An 8,940-nucleotide genomic window follows, 5' to 3' on the forward strand; every position below is an offset into this window, starting at 1 on the left:
CCCCTTAGGTGATCCACCCACAATGGCCTCCCAAAGTGTGGGATTACAGGCATGAGCCACCGTGTCTGGCCTTGGTTTCTCTTTTTAATACATGTGGGATTATACTGTTTATATTGTTGTGTAGATGTCTTCCTAGGTCATTGTAGTGTAAGTCTTCCTCATTATTTTAAATTGCTGCATATATGTGCATAGATCATTCTCCTGATGATAGGCATTTTGATGAGTCTCAGTATTTTTACTATAATGAACAATGCTGTAATGAGCATCATGTAGAGGCTGCTTTCTACACATGTGCAAGTATGTAGCATACCTTGAAGAGGAATCACTGAGTTTAAGGACATCTGCTTTTCACACTTTAATGTACACTATCAAAATGCCCATTAGAAAGGCTGTACAAATGTACTACTCTTCTAGCAACATATATGGGAATAACATTTCCTTGAATTCTGACCAACATTCAAATTTAAGTATTCTTGCCTGTCTGACAAGCAAAAATGTACCTGATTGTTTTAACTTGGAAGAAATTATTTCAATATCATGATTTCCATAATTTCTATCATTTGGTGTTCTTATAAAAGCTATCTCTCATCTTATTCTGGAGATCTTTCCTTCACATGGGAACCTCTACATTACACAGAAAAGAAAAGACAGATGGGCGAGGAGAGTCTAGATTTATATTCTAGCTGTTATGCATGGTGAGGCCAGCTTAAGAAACACATGGCTTTTGAAAGACTTTCCATTGTATAAGGAGCAGACCAGACTTTTAACCACAATCCAGAGACTTTTAACTTCACAAAGATGTGGCATTTTATTTTAATAAAGCTATTGACAGAGCTCCCTTTTCAAGTGACTTTTCAAATGCATCTTTTGTCAGCAGAGGGCTTTTATTAGCTAATGTAGCCTTTCTGTACTCCATGTTAGCAAAGAGAGAAAGGAAATGTCCTTGGGTTCCAAATACGGAAAGTTGTGCAAAGACTCAAGGAGAAAGAAGTTGTTCCACTTTCCAAAGCTTCATTTGTCACTTGCTGTTGTGTCATAACTGAAAGTAATGAACTTTCCAATGCTACTGTCCAGAAGGTAAAGGTTTACAAGATTATCCCTCTAAACTGGCAATTGCATAAAAAGAGATCACGAAGGATTAAAATGTAGAGACCAAGTAAAAGCTGTGAGTGATAACTTGGAGAGACTTAGCTATAAAATACCTGAAATGGGGGGAGTTAGGCAAGACCTAGGAGTGAGGAGTGAGAGTAACAGTCTTGGCAGTGGGACGGGGTAGCTAGATGTTTAGGGCTTAATCTGAGCCACTACTGATAATTAAACAGCATCGATAAACTGAAGGAGCATGGGGAAGGAGTATGAATTGTGGGCTCCGGGCACAATTAATGTGGGTTGTTGGTGTTGTGGTTCCATTAATTAGTCCTTCGATGTAAGAGCTCAGTCAGTAGTGGAACAAGCTGGTGACAGGGGCTTTGACAGGTCTTAGGACACTGGGAAAATAGATTGAGATTCTAGAGCAAGGCTAGTGCAGTGTGGGATCTGAACGTGTTGTCAGGACTGAGCCCAGCCCTTTGATTAAGGTCAACATAGTAGGAATGGAGAAAGTCACACCTAAACGGGAACCTGAACCGGGGCTTCATTTCAAAGCCCATGGAACAGATAGGGAAGGGTGACTAATGACTTTTCTGCTGTTGCAGACTGGCTTACAAACTGAGTAAGGCACAAAAGGCAGAACTGGTGTTGATAGCAAAGTGTCATCAGAGAAGGCAGGAAGGACACCCTGTCACACTGCCCTTTGGCTCCCCAGATATCACTATTTTTTTTTCCTCATCCTTGTTAGGAACTGGCAGGTAGTTGTGCTTGATGTCTATTAGACTCCAATTCAATTTTGAGGTCCATAATTCAATGGGGATAGATATAAAAAGGCTTCCTTTTTCATTAAAAGGGTAATTACCTCGTTATCAGAGTGCTGGAAAGATGAGAGCTTATGGATTTTTCATAAAATTATAAGTTTATAAGGAGCCGGGTGAAGTCATCTTATTCTGTCCTCAAGCCAGGGACAAATTTAATTCACCCTTGATGGATGGGACATTGTTTAACGAGGATCTCTAGAGAATAAGCGTTGATAACTTTCAGTGTTTTGCAACCATCAGTTGTGTTATTTCTTGTATCCTGTTGAATATATTGACACAGAATAGAAGTCCATAATCTTTTTGTTCTCTTTGGGTAGAAAGAACAGTGTTATAATTGTACTTCATTTTCATTATGTTGAAGAATACTTATCAAATGCCTTGTATGTGCTTGGTGCCAGATACAATTGTGACACAGGGAGGAAGACAGACTTGATCCCTGCTGTCATTTAGCTGTGAGACTCATGAGGGATAATAACAAATAATCACATCAGTAAATGACTACAAATTGTAATAAGTGCTGTGAAGGAAACATTAAGGCATTGCTACAGAGGATAACAGGAGGAAGCTAAGACCTCATTGAGCCTCCAGCTCCGGCCGCTGAGCCATGGTCCCTTCTGTCTGCTAGGATGGGATCGGGCACTCATCCAGTTGCAGGTGCGAGCACTATTGAATAGCGCAGGGTCTCGAGCTGTGGCCGTGGACTTGGGCAGCAGGAAATTAGAAATATCCTCTGGAAAGCTGGCCAGATTTGCAAATGGCTCTGCTGTAGTACAGTCAGGTGACACTGCAGTAATGGCCATAGTGGTCAGTGAAACAAAACTTTTACCTTCCCAGTTTATGCCTTTGGTGTTTGACTACAGACAAAAGGCTGCTGCAGCAGGTAGAATTCCCACAAACCCTCTGAGAAGAGAGATTAGTATTTCTCATAAAGAAATTCTTACACGTTGAATAATAGATCATTCAATTAGACCTATCTTTCCAGCTGGCTACTTCTGTGATATACAGGTTCTGTGTAATCTGTTAGCAGTAGATGATATTAATGAGCTTGATGTCCTGGCAATTAATGGCACCTCTGTAGCCCTCTCATTATCAGATATTCGTTGGAATGGACCTTTTGGGGCAGTATGAATAGGAATGACTGATGGAGAATGTGTTGTTAACCCAACAAGAAAAGAAATGTTTTCTAATACTTTAAATGTAGTGGTTGCTGGAGTACCTAAAAGTCAGATTGTCATGTTGGAAGCCTCTGCAGAGAACATTTTACAGCAGGACTTTTGCCATGCTATCAAAGTGGGAGTGAAATATACCCAACAAATAATTCAAGGCATCCAGCAGTTGGTAAAAGAAATTGGTGTTACCAAGAGGACACCTCAGAAGTTATTTACCCCTTCGCCAGAGATTGTGAAACATGCTCATAAACTTGCTATGGAGAGACTCTATGCAGTATTTACAGATTGTGAACATGATAAAATTTCCAGAGATGAAGCTGTTAACAAAATAAGATTAGATACAGAGGAACAACTGAAAGAAATATTTCCAGAGGTTGATCTATATGAAATAATAGAACCCTTCAGTTGCAAGGGAAGTTTTTAGAAGTATTATTTTGAATGAATACAAAAGATGCGATGGTCAGGATTTGACTTTACTTAGGAACGTAAGTTGCAAGGTAGATATGTTTAAAACCCTTCATGGATCAGAATTATTTCAAAGAGGACAAACACAGGTGCTTTGTACTGTTACATTTGATTCATTAGAATCCAGTATTAAGTTGGATCGAGTCATAATAGCTATAAATGGGATAAAAGATAAAAATTTCGTGCTGCACTGTGAGTTTCCTCCTTATGCAACTAATGAAATTGTCAAAGTCACTGGTATAAATAGAAGAGAACTTGGGCATGGTGCTCTTGCTGAGAAAGCTTTGTATCCTGTTATTCCCAAAGATTTTCCTTTTGCTGTAAGAGTTACATCTGAAGTCCTAGAGTCAAATGGGTCATCTTCTATAGCATCTGCATGTGGGGGAAGTTTAGCATTAATGGATTCAGGGGTTCCAATTTCAACTGCTATTGCAGGCGTAGCAATGGGATTGGCCACCAAAACCGATCTTGAGAAGGGTGAAATAGAAGATTATCATTTGCTAAAAGATATTCTGGGAATTGAAGATTACAATGGCGACATGGACTTCAAAATAGCTGGCACTAATAAAGGAATAACTGCATTACAGGCTGATATTAAATTACCTGGAATACCAATGAAAATTATAATGGAGGCTATTCAACAAGCTTCAGTGGCAAAAAGGAGATTTTACAGATCATGAACAAAACTATTTCAAAACCTCAGGCATCTAGAAAAGAAAATGGACCTGTTGTAGAAACTGTTCAGTTTCCATTATCAAAATGAGAAAAATTTGTTGGACCAGGTGGATATAACTTAAAAAACTTCAGGCTGAAACAGTTGTAACTATTAGTCAGGTGGATGAAGAAACGTTTTCTGTATTTGCACCAACACCCAGTGCTATGCATGAGGCAAGAGACTTCGTTGCCGAAATCTGCAAGGATGATCAGGGGCAGCAATTAGAATTTGGAGCAGTGTATACCACCACAATAACTGAAAGCAGAGATACTGGTGTAATGGTAAAATTATATCCAAATATGATTTTGGTACTGCTTTATAACACACAACTTGATCAACAAAAGATTAAACATCCTACTGCCCTAGGATTAGAAGTTGGCCAAGAAATTCAGGTGAAATACTCTGGATGTGACCCAGCTGATGGAAGAATGAGGCTTTCTCATAAAGTGCTTCAGTCTCCAGCTACAACTGTTGTCAGAACTTTGAATGACAGAAGTAGTATTGTAATGAGAGAACCTATTTCAAAGTCATCATCTGATTATTCTCAGTGATTTTTTTAAAGAGAATTCTAGAATTCTATTTTTTCTAGGGTAATGTGCTATAGAGCAAAATTTTAGTAGTATCTTCCATTGTGTAGATGTATATACAGTATAAATATATTCTAATTATTTGTATTAAAATGCTCATTTACATGTGCCAATTTTTAAATTCAAGGGTAACCCTTATTCATTTAATCTTATTTACATTGTAAATCAAGAAATATTATTAAAAGTAAGTCATCTATACATCTTAGAAAAGATTACATACTTTTGTTTCTATAATTCTGAAATATATGAAAAACTTAGATATATGTCATATATGTTATTATAACAGATCTCTTCCTACATCTCATTTGTCTTCTTTACATACAGTAGTGACAATTTACCCTCAGTCATCCTACAGCGCACCTCTTTGCCCAACAACTTTACTTGCCTACAGCTGTTCACAAACTGGAACAGGCCATATTCAAAGCCAGTGCCTAGTTCTTCAGAACAGTTACTAGACATAGTGAGTTGAGGGAGCTAATCTGATACACTTTGAATAATATATGCCTTTCAAATTGGTCACAAAATCATGAACATAGTGGAATAAATATAAATGAGATTCTAACTAGGATGAGGTAGTAGTTATGTATATTTTTCAAATTTACCTAAACATAGGAAAATTATTTACTTGTCTAATCAAACTAGGTCACTTTTTGAATATGTATATTGCTCTAATGTATGGAAGTTCTTAGTATAAGAGCTGGAGGAATCATGACTTTCAGTTAATAGATGTTTGAAATAGATGTTTAGAGGTTACTGATATACATGTCAAGTTGTCCATTCCCATCATTTAAAATATCACCTTATAATTCCACACAAAAGTAAATGGTATGTGGATGTCATAATTTAGAATATGTTATCTTTTTAAAAATCTTACAAAAATACACCGGACTCAGTGGTACATGCCTGTAGTCCCAGCTACTTGGTAGGCTGAGGTGGGAAGATCGCTTGAACCCAGAAGTTCAACACTGCAGTGTGCAACAATCATGCCTGTGAATAGCTACTTCACTCCAGCCTGGGCAACATAGCAGGACTCTATCTCTAAAAAAAGTTTTAAATCTCATAAAAAATAAGTAAACCTGGCGGGGCATGCTGACTTGTGCCTGTAATCCCAACACTTTGGGAGGGTGAGGCGGGTGGATCACCTGAGGTCAGGAGGTCGAGACCAGCCTGGCCAACATGGCAAAATGCTGTCTCTACTAAAAATACAAAAATTAGCTGGGCGTGGTGGCAAGCACCTGTAATCCCAGCTACTTGAGAGGCTGAGGCAGGAGAATCTCTTGAACCTGGGAGTTGGAGGTTGCAGTGAGCCGAGATTGCGCCGCTGCTCTCCAGCATGGGCAACGAGAGTGAAACTCTGTCTCAAAAAAAAAAAAAAGTAGGTAAATTCATGACTCAGGGCTAACTATTTCATAAAATATTAAAAATTTAGCTGGTTAAACCAAAGATTTTAAAGATATGTATATTTATATCAAACATTGATCATATATCTATTATGTGTAAAACACCATGTTAGGCAATGTTGATATACTTTCTGAAATATTAAAGATTAATTGAAATTGAAAGATTAAATTAAAAAGAAAACCTCATTGAGATGAGTGATCAGGAAAGGCCTGTTTTTTAGAAGTGACATATAACATGAGCCCTGAATTATAAAAGGAACCAGCCTTTCACAATGAAAAGAAGAACACTCCTGACAGTGGGAGCAGCATGTGCAAAGGCCCTGCACTAGAAAAAGCACAGTATGTTTTGGGAATTTAGAGAGTTCACTATACCAGGAGCAGAGGGGTCAAGGAAGAAGGTGGCATGCCATGAGATTAGAGAAGTAAGCAGACAAATAATGGCTGATCTTATAGGCAATGGTGAGGGGTTTGGATTTTATTGTAAACAGAATGTCTTTAAAAGATCACTCTGGCTACTGTGTGGCAAATGAACTGGAAGTGGAAAAATTGGAACAGAGAGAGAGATTAGGAGGCAGTCTGGGAACAAGATGTTGGTGGCTTGGACTAAGGTGGGGTCAGAGAAAGTGGATAGATGTTTTCGAGATACGCTTAGGAGGTCTTACTGATGGTTGGATGTAGGGAAAGGGTAAAGAAAAGATACCAATTCAAGGCTGACACTGGTAAGATGATAGTTCCATCTAGTAGATAGAGAACAAGCAGGGAGGAACAAGTCTGTAGTGGGAAGGATGGGGGACAGATGTTTACATTTGCACATGTTAAGTTTGAGCGGCTTCGGAGACCCAGAAATAGAACTGTTGATTCTAAGTCTGGAGTTCAGGGATGTCAGAGCTGGAGAAATACATTTGGATGACTAAGTCTGTCAACGAGAATAAAAGCTTGGGAAAAGAATGAGATAAGGAAGAGGAGGAGAGAGAAAGAAAGGAGGCCCTGTTGTGAACTTTGAGAAACTCTTAACATCCCCCCACAGCCTTGAGAACAACTGGCAGAGTAGAGAGAGCACCAGACTCAAAAGGGTGTGGGTTCTAATCCCATTTTAGTTTTAGACACTATGACCTTGGGCAAGTAACTGCTTCTTTCTGAACTCAGGATCTATACTTTAAGGTAAAAATTATTCTCTAATTCTCTTCCATCACCAATATTCTGTAATTCTCTTGGTATTAGGCTCATTTTCCAATTACTCTGGGCATATTTGTAACTCTCTTTACCTACCTTAAATTGTCATATCCAGAATACCCTTTTCTAATCATGATTTGAATTTTAGGTGCATTAAGTTGACATTCCTCTAAATCTTTCTCTTTTGCCAAATTGTGATTGTTTCGGGGGGGGGAGGGGCAGTTGTGCTTGTGCTTGTTGGCTTGTCTATTCCAATCCAATGTGGATACAATGGGGCATCTGTGGCACAATGGAGATTGGTATTGGTAGGCTTCCTTGTTCATTAAAAATGAACTTCTTTATTTTTGCCATTTATGTTGAGCTCAATTTCCCAGTCTCTTTTAAATCAGCTTTAGAGATTTGAGGATTGCCAGTGGGGTGTGTTATTTGACCTCACTTAATGTTTGTGTTTGGTTCAGATCATAAAGCAAACCAAACTGACTGCCTCTGCTCAGTACCCAGTAGGACTTATAACCAGGCAAAATGTGGGTTGAAAGATGTATTCCCAGTTGCAATGCAGTGGAAGTGTTTGTGTTAAACAAAGTTTCAGAGAACTGCTTAAGGATCTCAGGGTGGTATCTGTTCTAGATATTTTTTTTCTTAACAAATTAACACTGTCAAATTATTCAGGTTGAAATAATTTTTTAACAAAGTGCCTTTGTTGTCCTGTCACCGTGCTTTATTGCTTATTTTTCTCATGAGATGATTCTCCCTGTTGCTTTTGCCTTTGTCTCACAATGTACTATCTGAAACTGCTAAGAAATTTGGAAAAATTAAAAAAAAAAGACTTCATGCTAAAAAAAAATGAAAAAAAAAAAACACAGTTCAGTGGTTAGTGAAAAATGATAGCTAAGATAGCAATTAGATGTCCTTTCCTTTTGACCTAATAAAGACTCTGAAACTGGCATTGGGTCATCTCAGCAAACACAATTATTATAGTGATGACTTTCCTCCTATTATAGGTAAGGGCTTGTCAGTAATTTATCTTTACTACATGTCCCTGTTTTCAGGATTCAAGCCTCTAGTCATGACTGATATGGTTATTAGAGACGGAAGAGGTTAGAGTAAATGAAAGCAATAATTCCTTGTTGCATCTTGGGTTATTTGGCCAAATTAACAATGATGTTAAATGCGTGATGCACTTAATGAATATAGTGAGGTGTGAGCCAGTACCATGATTGTGCCCAGGTAAAATATAACATTATCAACCTGCTTTTGCATTTTTTTTCCTTCATGATCCTAGATGGAAACCCTTACAAATTCTCCAAAATAGATTCAGCTGGGGGAAACTTCAATGTCTGCTTTTATATGAGGCAAATATTCCCAAATTGTTACTTTGACTGTATTATTTACCTTTCCCCTTTTCTATCTTTTGAGAGTTGAATTGTGCCCCTTCCCAAAAAGAATATGTCCAGTCCTAATCCCCAGTACCTGTGAATGTACCCCTATTTGGAGAAAAGGTATGTGCGGATGTAATTCAGT

General features: G+C 38.2%; 1 pseudogene; it reads left to right on the forward strand.

Annotated features, from left to right (window-relative positions):
• Positions 1-658: 658 nt before the first annotated feature.
• On the forward strand, positions 659-4,825 carry LOC129471601 (polyribonucleotide nucleotidyltransferase 1, mitochondrial-like; annotated as a pseudogene).
• Positions 4,826-8,940: the final 4,115 nt, after the last annotated feature.

Source organism: Symphalangus syndactylus, chromosome 21 (assembly GCF_028878055.3).
Source record: "Symphalangus syndactylus isolate Jambi chromosome 21, NHGRI_mSymSyn1-v2.1_pri, whole genome shotgun sequence".
NCBI classification, from domain to species: Eukaryota; Metazoa; Chordata; class Mammalia; order Primates; family Hylobatidae; genus Symphalangus; species Symphalangus syndactylus.